This window comes from Pogona vitticeps, chromosome 2 (assembly GCF_051106095.1).
Source record: "Pogona vitticeps strain Pit_001003342236 chromosome 2, PviZW2.1, whole genome shotgun sequence".
Lineage (NCBI taxonomy): Eukaryota > Metazoa > Chordata > Lepidosauria > Squamata > Agamidae > Pogona > Pogona vitticeps.
In genome coordinates this window covers 25,882,437-25,897,198 of record NC_135784.1, presented here as the reverse complement: position 1 = coordinate 25,897,198, position 14,762 = coordinate 25,882,437, and the positions used below count along the sequence as shown (strand labels likewise).

Genomic DNA, 14,762 nt, shown 5'->3' with positions numbered 1-14,762 from the left:
AGCACTTAGGCTGATGGTTCCCCTCAAGATGTTTTGGACTAAAACTCCAAGAAGCCTTCATCGCTAGCTCTGCTGGCCAGGATTTCTCAGAGCTGTAGTCCAACTATATTTTAATTTTCACTTCAATTATGTTTGCGTTATTTTATGTTATGCCCACTGTTGTAAACCATCCAGAGTGACCATCAATCAGATGGGCAGTATAGAAATAAAATAAAATAAAATCTTTGGAGATTCAAGGCAGGGAAGCACTTCGTTAGGTGGAGCAGGTACTGCTTGCTTTGAATGGGGTTTACTTATCTGTTGGCAAGGAGCTCCTTGGTTTTTAGGATATGCTAACAGTCTGCTGACATATTTTGGCTGCATGGGTGGTGGGGCAGCAAAATGGATCTGGGGATCACATGCAACTTGTAGGCCATGTGCTGCCCGCTAAATCATCTAAGATAGGGACAAGGATCATGATGTGTTTCGTGCATTAAAAAAGGCGAAAGCAAACCACCACTACCAACAAGGCTACAGATTTTTGTCCATAAATGTGGCATCAATTACAGTGGTGCCTCGCACTACGACGTTAATTCGTTCCAGCGAAATCGCTGTAGAACAAAAACGTAATGTGAAAATAAAAAGCCCATTGAAACGCATTAAAACCTGTTTAATGCGTTCCAATGGGCTGAAAACTCACCGTCCAGCGAAGATCCTCCATAGGGTGGCCATTTTCGGTGCCTGTGCAGTGAGGAATCCGTCCCAGAAAACAGCAGGGAGCCATTTTATTTACCCGGCAGCCATTTTGAAACCACCGATCAGCTGTCTGAAAATCGTCGTTTTGCGAAGAATCGGTTCCCAAAGCAGGGAACCGATCATCACAAAGCAAAAAACCCCTATTCAGACCATCGTTTTGCGATCGCAATTGTGATTGCAAAAAGATTGTCGTAATGCGGTTTCATCATAATGCGGGGCAATTGTAAAGCGAGGCACGACTGTAGTTCGAATAAATGCACACACTGTCATGCCTTAAAGCCCTTGAAAGACCTATCAACTGTCCCTTTTTTATATCAACAGTGCCCAAACAGGTCTGATGTGTTTCTCAACATTCCGTCGCTGTCATCTGGTTGTAGGCAAGTAGAATGCTGGTGATCTTTTGATGACACCAGAGCAAGTCAACCAATGGTTAAGCAGGGCATACATTTTACAGCCAGCTTTAGCTCAGTTTTTCTCCTTACAATTACATGCAGCCAGCTATCTGCCTTCTGCAATAAACTCCACTTGTTTCGTAGCGAAGAAACAAAACTCACATGGAAAAAGAATGGCTCCTGAACTCTCTACCATCTACCTCTGACCCCTTCTTTTCATCCATATACATGTACGTACAGTGGACCCTCTACTTAAGGAATTAATCCGTATTGGAACGGTGGCTGCAAGTCGAAAAGTCTGTAGGTCGAATCTCCATTGACCTACAATATGTTGAAAACCGATTAATCCCATAACCGGCGGTTTTTATTCTATTTTTGTTCCATTTTAGTTTTTTTCTGGTCTGCAGGTCGATTCTCTGGCTGCAAGTCGAATCTAAATTTTGCAGCCAGAGAAGTCTGTAACTCGAAAAGTCTGTAAGTCGAGCCGTCTGTAAGTTGAGGGTCCACTGTATATCTTTCCAAAGGAACAGCTGTGAAACAGCACATTTTTATCCATTCTAGAGTCGAGATGCACGCTTTATGTTTGTATCTCCTGGATACGAATACGAAGTGAACATACCCTATTTTTCCATGTATAAGACTATACTTTTGTCTAAAATCTTTAGACTAAAAATTGAGGGTCGTCTTACACACGGAAGTAAGCTGAGAACAAAAACAGGTGGAGAAGAAAGCAGGGATCAAAGCAATCCTATAGCGCTTTGATCCCTTTCTCCCTACACTTGCTAAGCCCCACTTAGATTTCTTAATTTTGGATTAGAAAAGTGAGGGGCGTCTTATACATGGGGTGTCTTATACAAGGAAAAATACGGTATTTATTATAGAGCAGTGGTTCCCAACATCAGATTAGTTCTTGGACTAAAACTCCCAGAAGCCTTCACCAATCGCTGTGCTGGCCAGGATTTCTCTTGTAGACTGTAGAAGCTTCCTAGTATTTCCTTCCCATCCTAAAAAAACAACAACACATACTGCTTTTTCTTTTTTTCCCCACTGCTACAACTCATGTTTTCCTTCTCTTACTCCTCTTGACTGATATACACTCTGAGAGTTTGTATGGACTGGCTATGAGGGCTTAAGAATGTGTTTTGACTTCTGCCTCAGCCACATTCTACGTAGTTCTCCTCTACTGCCTCCCTTTCTCTTTTTAATGTCCACATCAGCAGTTTTCTATCTCAGCAATCCCTGTTCAGTCCTCAAGAGATGCCGGGAAGGATACAGGTAGACAGAAAAAGACCATAAAAGTAAGGAAATCTTCCCTACTCCTTAATGATGAGAGAAGAATTTTCCATTTATAATCATTCCTCTTCCCTGTTCTTTTGGAGGAAAGTATGAGGTTAATATAGCCTACACCAGAAGGAAGGGGACACCTGGCCCACTAGTTGTTGTGGTTGGATTTATTTTTAAAAAATTGCCCCGTCTTTCTCCTAAAACAGGAGCCCAGGTGGCTTACATCATTAAAAAAAGGAATATCTGAAAGCCAAAAGCAGTGAAATATTCAAATATTTTAAAAGAATTAAATAAACATTACATGAACGTGTTAGATAAAAGAATTACTAAACAAACTTAAATGCAACAAAAAAAAATAAAAATCATCCCATAAAAAAATAAAACCCTCTCAGACAATTCAGCTACCAAAGAAAAGCCTGCCTGAAGAGAAAGGTCTTTGCTTTTTCTTTTTTTTCTTTTTTTGTAAGTAGGAAAAGATGGAGCCAGCTGGGCTTCCAGTGGGAGGGAGTTCCAGAGTCTGGGAGCAGCAACAGAGAAGGCCCTCTCCTGTTAGGGTACACCTGTGAGGGTGGCAGGACCGAGAGAAAGGCCTCCTTTGCATATCTTGACAGCCTCATAAAGGGAGAGATAGTCTTGAAAAGACAGCAACTCTGACCTGCCAAAACCAAGAAAATCTACAGTATTATGAAGAATGATGGGAATTGTACTTCAACAACATCTGGAGTACCACACCTTCCTCATTCCTGACCTACACAGTAATCCCCCCCTCCAATGCCCATTACAGGATAGACTGGCATGACGTAACATCCTTGTGTAATTTTTTGGCGAGCGAGAAAATTCTCCAAAATTCAGTTTGCCAAGAGTCACACTATGCATTATGTGAAATGTAGCATACATTTCAAAGAAGAGCGCATCTGGGGATAGGCTGCAGATGCCCCACTGCCCCATGTTATGCTTTCAGAGAAAACCACAATTACTGTAAATGGGAAGGGTTCACTGCAGGCTTTCAGGGATGTTTTCTGCATGGGTGTGTGAATGGAGATGAAACAGTTAACCATCACCATTCACGGGCAGCTGACACGATCTCCCCCCTGCCCAAAATGCCTTCTCCACTGCAGAGCTTGCTTTGCCCCCTGTCTACCCAGGGGCCGTGGGCTATAAAGTTCGCAAGAAGATGGCTCAAGAGCACATGGAAGAGGATCGGTTGGCCTACAAGCTAGGTGCTGTTAAGAGAATGACTGGAAGGTACACAGAAATGGCATTTAACATCAGGACGATAAGTGAGGCCACAATTCAACAAGCAGAATTGTTCCAGGGGTGGGTTTCACGAACCGACTAACTACGGTCCATCATGGCCACATTCTGATTTTTCCAGCAGTGTGCAGCATATTTTGGATCAAAAATAGAGGCCATCTGTGCTGAACTAGGCACCACCAGCAGTTGAGTGGACCCCGAGACACCCATTGTTGCAAACTCCTCTCTCTGCCCAATTGGTTCAGTTTGACCTGGTTTCAGCAGAGGAAGTAGCCTCCATGGTGCTGGCGATCTGTCGGACCCCCCACCTCCTCCTTTGACCCTTTGCCCAGCGTGGCTGATAAAAGCCGCTAAGGAGGCTATGGTGGAATAAGTCATGAATATTGTAAATTTATTTTTTTTAAAGGAGGACATCCTCCCTTCATGCATAAAAGAAACCATAATCCAACCGGTTGTTGTGGGTTTTTTGGGCTGTTTGGCCGTGTTCTGAAGGTTGTTCTTCCTGATGTTTCAACCGGTCTCCGTGGCCATGGGCATCTTCAGAGGACTGGAGTAGGAACTCTGTCCATGCTTCTACTCCAGTCCTCTGAAGATGCCGGCCACAGAAACGTCAGGAAGAACAACCTTCAGAACACGGCCAAAGAACCAGGAAAACCCACAACAACCATCAGATCCGAGCCATGAAAGCCTTTGAGAATACATCATCCAACCCATCATCGTCCAGTTGGCTTCCAACCACCCTAATAACTTGCGTCCGATTGCCAATATACCATTGCTGGTTGGTGCAAGTTAAGATCACATCACCCCAGTTCTGGTGGAGTGCCAAATCAGGTTCAAGGTGTTGACTCTCATGTGTAAACCCCTCCATGGTTTGGGCTACTTATCAGACCGTCTTTCCCCAATGTCAACTGCCCGATCCACCACGTCATGGCAGACGAAGCTCCTCCATCCCAAGGGAGGTACATAAATCTTCTACCAGAGGCAGGGCTTTCTTTGCAGTGGCCCCATCCTTGTTGTATCAGCTCTCAGAGGAGCTTGGCTGGGCCTTCTTCCTGGCGATATTTAAGAGGCAACTGAACACATGGCTCTTTAGGAAAGCCTTCCGCTCCAACCCTAGTTGAGTGAGGCCATTTTATACCCCCACCCAGTCATTTGTTATCTGTACTGTACTTTGGATTCATTTTTAGTTTGATGTAGCTTTGTGCTTTGTTCTAGCGCTTTATGTTTCTATGTGATTAGATTGTTTTATTATATTAATTATGTATTTTACTGTGAGCCGCCTAGAGTGGTCGCATAGACCAGATGGGTGGGATACAAACCAAATCAATCAATCAATCAATCAATCAATCAATCAATCAACCAACCATCCAGAATAGTGCTATGGCATTAGCAGGAGCAGTATAATAAATTGAAATAATAAATGGTGATTTTATGAGGGGGTAGGATTTTGTTTGTTTTATTTTTAATAAGTTTTATATGGTTTTAATATTTTTAGCTCTATGTTATATTTGTAAGCCACCCAGAGTAGTGGCATGCTCACTAAATTAGCTGGGCATATATTTAAATAACTAAATAAATAGTGTTCTCCGCTCCGGTCAACCTGTTCTGTGCCTGTCAACTAAGCATAAAGGAAATCATCCCACTGCCACCAACCACAAGGGGTTGGGGGGTGGTTTTCCTCCAGGACATAAAAACTGAGCATTCTGCCCATCTCTGCTGTACAAGAATGAAACAAAGTCCTTGGACCCCTTAACTTTATTATAATAAAATCTTCTGACATCTTTACAATTGCATCTGATAGCTTATAGGGAGGATGGCTGAAAATCAGTGATTTTTTTAAAAAACGAATTTGATTTAAATCTTGATTTAAACAAAAATAAATTTGTAATTTAAATTGTCCAAAAAAAATTTTTAAGTTATTATTCAAATGGTGATTTCAATTGATCAAATCCACCCTGTTGATAGGTCTTTTTTTTTTTATGACCGAGTCAGGAGGGACTCCTTTAAAACCCTGGAGTGAGTCATCCCTGGTTTTTAAAACAACAGAATCCTAGAAGTTCAGAATTAGAGAGGGCATCGAGTTACTTAGGGAAGCTCATTTTTTTTAAAAAGGCTATTAGTGTTGAAATTGCCACAAGACACAAAATCCCTTTCCTGGACCGAGAGCACACACGCCTACCTCTTGGAGAAATTGCTTAATTTGATTTCAGCACTCTTCAGCAGTGCCTGTTCACTGTTCCTTCCTTCCTTCCTGCTGGAATGGCTAAATCTCTGGATGATGCCGAGAGCCAAACTACATTTCCCACAATGCCTCTCTTCAATTGACAAATCCTCCCCCTCCCGTCCCTTCTGTCTTTATGCAATCCAGTTTAGACAAGGAAGGAAAGTGGCACCCGCAAACCACTGAAGATACCCTCCTTCGTTAAGCATGGTGTGACTCATAATTGGTGGTAGGTCCAGGGGGCTGCAGACAACAGCTGGGAGCTGTCAGGGTGGGCAGCAGTGGGAAGTGGACTGGAGGCAGGAAACTGGGGGGACTGGGATCAACTGGGTTGAGGTTTAGCCTAAGACAAGACCCAGGTCATACAGAAGTTTCCGTGCTCCTCCAGGTAAACAAGCACACCTTCAAACTTGGGTTGGCCCTAATACCACTAAATGCTGAACTGTGGGGTGTGGGGTTTCCTCTCTGCTTTCTCATGGCATCTCCGCATGTTAAGAAGGAATCCCTAAACCTCTCTTGTCTCCAATTCAGCCTGCCGCTATGTGGCCAGGAAAATAGCCGCATCGCTGCGTAATGAGGAGCCCAGTGGGCCTGCCGTGATGTGCCGGAACCGGGTGTGCCAGCTTGGTAAGCATCTCGGCTCCTGCCGCCCTCCGTCTTAGTTTAACTATGCAAGAAGATTTTACTTCTAGCAGATGTGTGGCCTTTGCTTCCAGGCCTCGCTTCCAACTTGATCTTCTTTGAGAAAACTCTGGCTTCAGATCGCTTCATCTCAGTAAGAAACTCAAAGTCATACAGTAGACAGCACCTTTCTTGGCAAGCCTTGTTTCTCTGTCATCTTCTATTTGTAGTTGTTGATCCCCGTATAAAAAAAATGTATGCTGTCAGCTACTTGGGATAGAAAACCATGTGTAATTGCAAGGTGTTTTTTTTGCATTTTACAAAATTCATAAACAGGGTGAATTAGATCTAAATCACAATTTAAATCACTAGTCAGTAGGCATTTTATTTTTTTTAAAAAAATCTAATTTAAAGTTTTAAAAATCCAACTTTTTGTTTTAAATTGGATATTTCAATACGGTGCCTACCGACCAGTGTTTTATTTAAATTGTGATTTAAATCAAACCCAGCCTGTTGTTTAATTTGCAAGGGGTGTACATGTTACAAAGTTTGAAAAACACAGGATGGGTTTGATTTAAATCATGATTTAAATCACTAGTCCGTAGGCATTTGATTTTTTTTTTTGAAATAAAATGATTTAAATTTTAAAAATAGCATTTTAAAAACTGAAATTGGATTTTTATTTTTTCATTTAAATTGGATTTTTAAAATAAAATACATAGCAACTCGTGATTTAAATCAATTTGATTTAAACCAAATCCACCCTGACAATAATTTAAGCAGTAAGGACCTTTTGAGCAATCCTTTAACCAGGTGAGTCTCCATTATTGTGGTGAGCACCTTCCTACAGCAGCATACTAGGATTTCAGGGAAAGCGTGGACACTTGACCATACATGTTCAATATCATATTTACACACTTTTAAATCTGGAAAATAATGGGGAAAAGTATACCTACTTCTTTCGTAGTGCACAGATCCTGCATTTTCCTATAATATTCCGCAGTACTCAAAATTCAAAATAAGCAAGAAATCTCAATATTCATACTAGTTAATATATTTAAAAGGGGAGGGACCAGAAGGGGCTATAGATATTTCTATTTTTTTAAAAAAGCAGGCATGGGTTTTTAAAAGATGGACATTTGTCTAAAGATTTTCTGGCCAGGTCTCTGGCCAAAGTCTTCTCTGGCCTTGGTCACACCCTCTACTCAAACTTTAAGTAATTTGACATTCAGAATCTGCTCTAAGACACTGTAAACGAAAAAAAATAAACTGTAAGTATTTTAACAATGAGAACTACATGCTGTTAAGTCAACTCCAACTTATGGTAACCCCTTCCAGGATTTTCTGGGTTTAAAATACACAGAAGGGGTCTAGCATTCCCCTTCTTCTGGGGGCACTTCTGGGACAGTGCATGGTTATATAGGCTAATTCCTAATTCTGCAGCCAAATCCCTAAACCACAGAGCTAATCCAGCCAGTTTTAAGTACCTTACCAAACTACAAATCGCAGGATTCCACAGGATGGTTACCAAACTGCTATAAATGCCTAGCGTAGATAACGTTCTCTCTGCCTTCTTTCATCTCGGATTGTTCATCCCTGTTTAAAAGTGTGTATGGCAAGCTACTGTATTTGGAACGATTTCTCTGTAAGGGGTGTGCACGCAAAAAAAAAAATTCTGTTAAAGGCTGTGTACAAGGCTTGCCATTATAGTTAACAGCTCCTCTGCCTGTTCCTTGTATACATAACAGGCAGTTATGTATACATAACAGGCAGTTCCTCTGCCTGTTACGTATACATTACTGAAACAGCAATGTCTGCGTTGGCTTGGGCACGTCGTGAGAATGGCTGATGGTCGGATTCCAAAGGATCTCCTCTATGGAGAATTAGTGCAGGGAAAGCGCCCCAGAGGGAGACCACAGCTGCGATACAAGGAGATCTGCAAGCGGGATCTGAAGGCCTTAGGAATGGACCTCAACAGATGGGAAACCCTGACATCTGAGCGTGCAGCCTGGAGGCAGGCGTTGCATCACCTCCTCTCCCAATTTGAAGAGACCCTTGTCCAGCAGGCCGAGGCAAAGAGGAAGTCACAAAAGCAGCAAAATCAGGGAACTGGACAGGAGACAGATTGGATTTGTCTTCAGTGTGGAAGGGATTGTCACTCTTGAATCGGCCTCCTCAGCCACACTGGACGCTGTTCCAAGCCAGAGCACATTACCATAGTCTTTCGAGACGAAAGGATGCCTAATGAACTAATTGCCTGTTCCTTGAGGCACAGCTTCCTCTGCAGACCTTCAGAGCAGATGAATGCTGGTCTCCATGCCTACAGAAGCTTCTGCTGCATATTGCTGCAGAGGAAGCTGTCGCCGTAGGTGCACAGACGGCGCCAAGGATTTCTCTTTTTTTCGCTGCTTCTGTTCAGGTCAGGGGTCAATCCTTCTCTTCTGCTGCTCCTCGGGTAAGCCTGGCAGCTTAGCAGTACAATCTCCAGCCTCTGCCTGCGAGGATTGCAGCTTTAGTCCTTGGAATCGCCAGTCGAAGCGGGAAGAGAGAATGTGTGACCACCCAGATTTTGTTGCACTGCAACACGCCTCAGCCTGGAGCGGCAAACCCAATAGTGAGGGATGATGAGAACCGAAGCCCAACATCATTTGGAGGGTCACACCTTCCCCACCCCCCCAGTTTAAAGGAATACAATCGCAGGTTAAGAACCAGCATTGCCCCCCCTTTTTTTTTTCGCACTGACAGCAGCAGGATGTCAGGTATGGTGAGTTAAGAGGGCTGAGGAAGTCTCATTTGGATTTAGACAGATTCCAAGTTCCATCATATGCAGCCACCAAACATGCTGACTGGGGCTGAGGGGGGTGAGATTCCAGTATCATCTGGAGGGCCGCATGCCAAGCTTTTTTTGGACTTTTTTTCTGAGCCTCGTGGCACAATAGTTAAACTGCAGTACTGCAGTTAAGACTCTGCTCACGGCCTGAGTTTGATTCTGACAGTCTTAGGTAGGCAGCTTGAGGCCTCACTCAGCCTTCCATCCTTCTGGGGTCAGTAAATTGGTGCAATGCATAGTAGTATAAATAAAAGATAAACTCCCCAGAGAGTGCTTTAAGTATGATGGGGCGGTATATAAGCAGCACAATTACTTTTTTCGCATTTGGGGGGGGGGGTTGGAAGCTCTCCTTGTCTTCCAAAGTGAAAATGGATTTTGTTTTTCCATTTTTTTTTATTTTGGGGGCTCAGCTGGCTCGGAAAATTGTTTGGGGTTGGCTGTGAAAACGTACCTGGGACCTGCTCAATGGTCACAGGCCACTGGTTTGTCACAGAGTAAGATTCCCCCCCTCTCATTTAAGTCATGTCTTCCCTCAGCCAAAGATCGTGTTTTGTGAGCTCATGTCTGCAAGCTGGCTATCCAATACCTTGATTTCAATGCGCCACTGGTTACCTCCATGTGCAGGTTCCAGAAAACCCCTGCACAAGCTGAACAGGGCAATACGACATCTTTTCTGTAATGCCCAATTCTGCCAAACCCTGCAGACACTCTTGACCCCTACTTCTCAGCATCCCCCCCACTACGCTAGCTATGGACGAGGGGAGCTGCAGTCCAGTATTATTGAGAAGGCTGTACTTTGCTTACCAGTATTCTTATGTACCTGAACCTAAACCCAGAGAAATTAAGAGATTTATCTTAGTCATTACAACTCATCTTCCTAATTAGAGCCCCCCCCTTTTTTTTTGTTCCTTAAATTCACAAGATCAAAGTTCTAGAACCAGGACGCACTTGCATGACCTTATTCTGTTTTTCTTTCTAAACAGGCAACCCCCAAAAGGGAAAAATGCAGCCGTCTGCCTCTCTTCCTGCAGATCAGGTTTGCTCTCCTGCTGCCACCTCAGAAGTTGGGATCCAGAAACCTCACTCCTGATAGAACAGGCTAGGGAATGGCAAAGGGGGAAATGATGGCTCATTTGACAACTCCTGTGCATGCCGGAACCGAGTGGGCTTGAGAATCCTTTTTGCTTCTTTCCCATGTCACTGTTTCTCAATGAAAACTTTAAATAAAAAAAACACTTGATGAACTCAGATGCACCCATGTTACGTCTAAACAATGATTTGGGGCTTGATCAGTAAAACAGGGATGGGAAAAGTCTTAAGAAATATATACTGTATTCACTTTGTAAAATTAAGCACTAACAATTCTCCGAGAAATTTACAAAGTGTAGCAAAACAATTTAATCTTAGAAACAACAAAAGTACATTTTGAGAGGGACTAGGCTTGATGATCCATAGGGCCCCTTCCAGTTCTGCAGTTCTAAGAGGATGATTTTTAACAAGCAGAATGAAAATCAATATAAAACGGGGGGGGGGGAACGTAAACAACAGCTAAAGATGCAGTGGCTAAACTGCAATACTGCAGTCATGACTCTACTCGTAACCCGGGTCTGATCCCAATGAGTTCAGGTAGAAGACTCAAGGTTGACTCAGCCTTCCATCCTTCCAAGGTCAGTAAACAGAGTAGCCAGCTTGCAGTTACTCAGTAGAAAATTGTATTTTTTTCTTTTGGATCATTCAGACAGGGAAACAGTATAGGTAGGATGTGCATTCCCCCAGATCTTGTTGGGATTGCACCTCCCAGCGGCCCAAGTCGGTGGAAAGGATCAGTGGCAAATGCAGCCTAAACAGCATCTGGAGACCCACATGCTCCTCATCCCTGCTCTAGTTGCAGTGGGAACAGCCATCGGACATGTGGGATCTATACCATAAATACAGCGTGCTGTCATTAGCTGCCTCATCTTATAATGGAAGAATGGGCTAACAAATGTGCATGTGGCCACATCTCTTTTCATGAGCCTGCCTGGGGGTCAAGATGATCAGGAGAGGCCTGTCGCTCAGTCCCACTGCCCTCATAGCTGCGTTTGGTGGAGACCCCAGAGAGAGCCTTCTCTGTCCCTGCTCCCAAGCGACGATGGAACTCCCTCCCACGGGAGGCCAGGCTGGCCCCATCTTTCCTGTCTGAAAGTTGAGCCATGGGCAACTGGACTTCTTTCTTGTTAGGTGGAAATGTTTTGCTACTCATCCAAGTACAGTAGTTTCTTCAGTCTGATGCAGGGGGTGGATAAAGTGGATAGAGGGAAGCTCTTTTCCCCTCTGACACAATACCAGAACCAGGGGACGTCCACTCCAATGGAGTGCTGGGAGAGTGAGAATAGACCAAAGAAAATCTTTATTCACCCATGTTGTTAGTCTGTGGAACTGCTTGCCACAGGATGTGGTGATGGTATCTGGCCTTTAAAAGGGGATTGGACAGATTGCTGGAGGAAGAATCCATCACAGGTTACAAGCCATGATGGGAATGTACAATCTCCAGGCTTAGAAGGAAGGTACCTCAAAATGCCAGATGCAGGGGAAGGGGTATCAGGAGACAGGTATCCAGTTGTCTCGTGTGCTCCCAAAGGCATCTGGTGGGGCCCCTGTGAGATCCAAGAAGCTGGACTAGAAGGGCCCTTGGCCTGATCCAGCAGGGCTCTGCTTATGTTCTTATGACTCAACTTCCAGATAAGCACACCTGGAGGACGAAGAATCTTCACAGACATTTTTGCTGTCCTTCTGCAAGCAGACCTTTCTCTTTAGACAGGCTTTCTCTGAGTAACTGGCTGTCTGAGAGGGTTTTTTTAATAGAGTGTTGTGCCTTGTCGCTTGAAATCTGCTTCTGGTACTGATTTTATTTACCATTTTGTTTCTCTCTCTCTCTCTCTCTCTCTCTCTCTCTCTCTCTGTAGTGTTTGATTCTATTTACAATTTGCATATGTACACACAAAAAGTTTAAATATTTGAATGATGTGGGCTGCCTTGGGTCCTTTTTAAGGAGAAAAGCAAGGTAAAAATTATTTTAAATAAATGAATAAAAATAAAATAACAATCTTAGAAACATAGCAAGAAGTTTATATGTTTACTTGTCCTGAAAGAACCAAGAAACTGTAAGAGCTAGAAATACAGAAATTTGAATAAACACTACTTAAAATCACAAATAAAGCGATGGGTTCTATACCAACCAGCCATGTGAGCTGGCAAATATCAAGAAATACAATTCTCTCATGAAAACAGTCAGAAAGAGAAATATGCCATTTTCCTGAGGTAATTTCTCACTTTTAAAAAACTGGGTAGATTATGTCTCAAATGGCCATTCCGGCTTGGGAATTCTGGCAGCTATAGTTTAAAGATATTAGCTGAGGGATTCTGGGAATTGTTTTTCTCTTATCGAAAACAGTCAGAGCTAGAAACATGAAAATCTGCAAGGATACTACTAGCACCCCAACTCATATAATGTATCCCTTTTAAATATAACTTAAGCCTTTTAAATAAACCCACTTCCCTATATAGTGATGCCACTGGTTTCTTTCATTTAGCCTTGGTTTTACATCTACAGTAGTCTCTTACCTCTTGTTTAAACTACAGTGGTGCCTCGCATAGCGAGGTTAATCCGTTCCGGATTAACCTTTGCTATGCTGAAGCATCGCTGAATGGGGCAGCGATTTCCATTGGAACGCATTAAACATCGTTTAATGCGTTCCAAATAGGCCAAATACTCACCGTTCAGCGAAGCTTCAGGATGGCCGGCAGCCATTTTCGCGCCCTCGCCTCGCTTAACGAGGGCGCGAAAACGCTGCGCGCGGCCATTTTGGGCCATTTCCCGGCTTCCGGTGGCCATTTTGGCCGCCGAACAGCTGATCATCGGGGTTCGTTTTGCGAAGATCAGTAAGCGAAACGCTTACCGGTCTTCGCAAAGCGAATTTTTCCCCATTAAAAAAACGTTGAGCGATCGCATTAGCGATCCGAAAAAACGGATCGCTATGCGATTTCATCGTTATACGGTGCGCTCGTTAAGCGAGGCACCACTGTATATTTCAAGACCCTGGAAAGACGGGATGCAGATCTGGCTCTGTTTTCCTAGACTCTTAGAGATGTCTTGTAAGGTTCAGTAGTCCCTTAACCCAGGATGAATGGGCAGAGAGACAGTGGCAGTCTATCTTAGGGGCCTGAGACCTGCACACACTTTTGGCACTGCTGGTGTGTATTTCCAGAGTGGTGGGTGTTCAAAACCCATCGCTTACAGCTAGGGGTCTATACCCGCCTTCATATAATAAGGGCAGTGGTTTCAGCAGTTGTGGTGCTGTAAAATGGAGAAAGACTGTGCATGAAATAAACAGCTAGGACCCAGTGGTCCCCAACCTTGGGCCTGGAGATGTTCTTGGACTACAACTCCCAGAAGCCTTCACCACCAGCTCTGCTGGCCAGGATTTCTGGAAGTCCAAGAACATCTGGCGGCTCAAGGTTGGGGACCATCGCCCGCTAGGTTATGCCTCGACCAGGTGTGCTTGCCGAGATGGGGCGTTCTGGAATTTGTAGTCCAAAGAGGTGAACATTTCCATCCTGTCAGTGGAGGACAGAATAGTAAATAGGGTGGAAGGAGAGACAAAGCGAGAGAGACGGAAAGAAAAGAAGCATTGGGTGGGGGTACACCTTGAGGTGGGGAAAAGAGAAGAGACAGAGCTATGGGGTTAGTCCTGGGGTAGGACTAAGGGGTTTTCAACACTGGCATAAGGTGAATAGGGACCAAGATGGGAAGGGAGAGATCAATACAAAATAAGGAACTAGGGTGGGGTAGGGGCGCGAGAGAAGAGAGAGGACTTCGGGGTGAGGTTGGGATTCAAGCCAGACCCATTTGCTAAATCAGATTAATTAGAACTACCCGAGAAACCAAGGGGTAAGTCACTTACCCAAGACGAGGTCCTCCTGACAGCACGGACGAGACAGGATTTGAATTCACCAGGTGAAAGTCAGGCTCGCCTTCCGAAGGGCCGAAGACTTTCCCCTATTCCTCCCTTTTTTTCAAAACCCCAAAAGGAAAAATCCATCCATCTTTACTAGTACAGTAGAACCCTAGACTGAGCCTACAATTGAAAACGCAGGACAAAACTACATTTCCCAGCAGCGTTTGTGCGGGGACGGGGAGGGGGGCTCGAGCGCATGCGCGCAATATACTCTGCCAAAGCCGCTCAAGCTGCTCAGGAATACGCATGCGTCGCATTCTTACTAACCAACTCCGGAATACGACAGAGTTACAGATACTGTACAGTAGTACAGTACATCCCTTACATGGGGATTCAGATTACGTATTGTTATACACATGCGTACAACAACTACGCGCACGCGCAGTGCTGATAATATACACTGCCCATGCGGTTTGTCAATTTACGTC

General features: G+C 44.0%; 1 protein-coding gene and 1 long non-coding RNA gene across 3 annotated transcripts in view; one reads left to right on the top strand and one right to left on the bottom strand.

Annotated features, from left to right (window-relative positions):
- FKBPL (FKBP prolyl isomerase like) overlaps window positions 1-14,725 on the bottom strand; it is a 28,542-nt gene extending 13,817 nt beyond the window's left edge. Inside the window, exon 1 of one of the 2 annotated variants that reach the window (XM_020777687.3) lies at window positions 14,281-14,725. The gene's annotated coding sequence lies outside the window, so the exon portion shown is untranslated. Of the gene's footprint in view, window positions 1-5,844; window positions 5,948-14,280 lie in introns of those variants that run through there. The other variant, XM_020777688.3, reaches the window with a different exon arrangement.
- Window positions 5,989-10,585, top strand: LOC110070072 (uncharacterized). The gene is made up of 3 exons (XR_002298988.3): window positions 5,989-6,115; window positions 6,418-6,513; window positions 10,321-10,585. It is a non-coding gene; the product is annotated as an uncharacterized LOC110070072 (long non-coding RNA).
- Window positions 14,726-14,762: the final 37 nt, after the last annotated feature.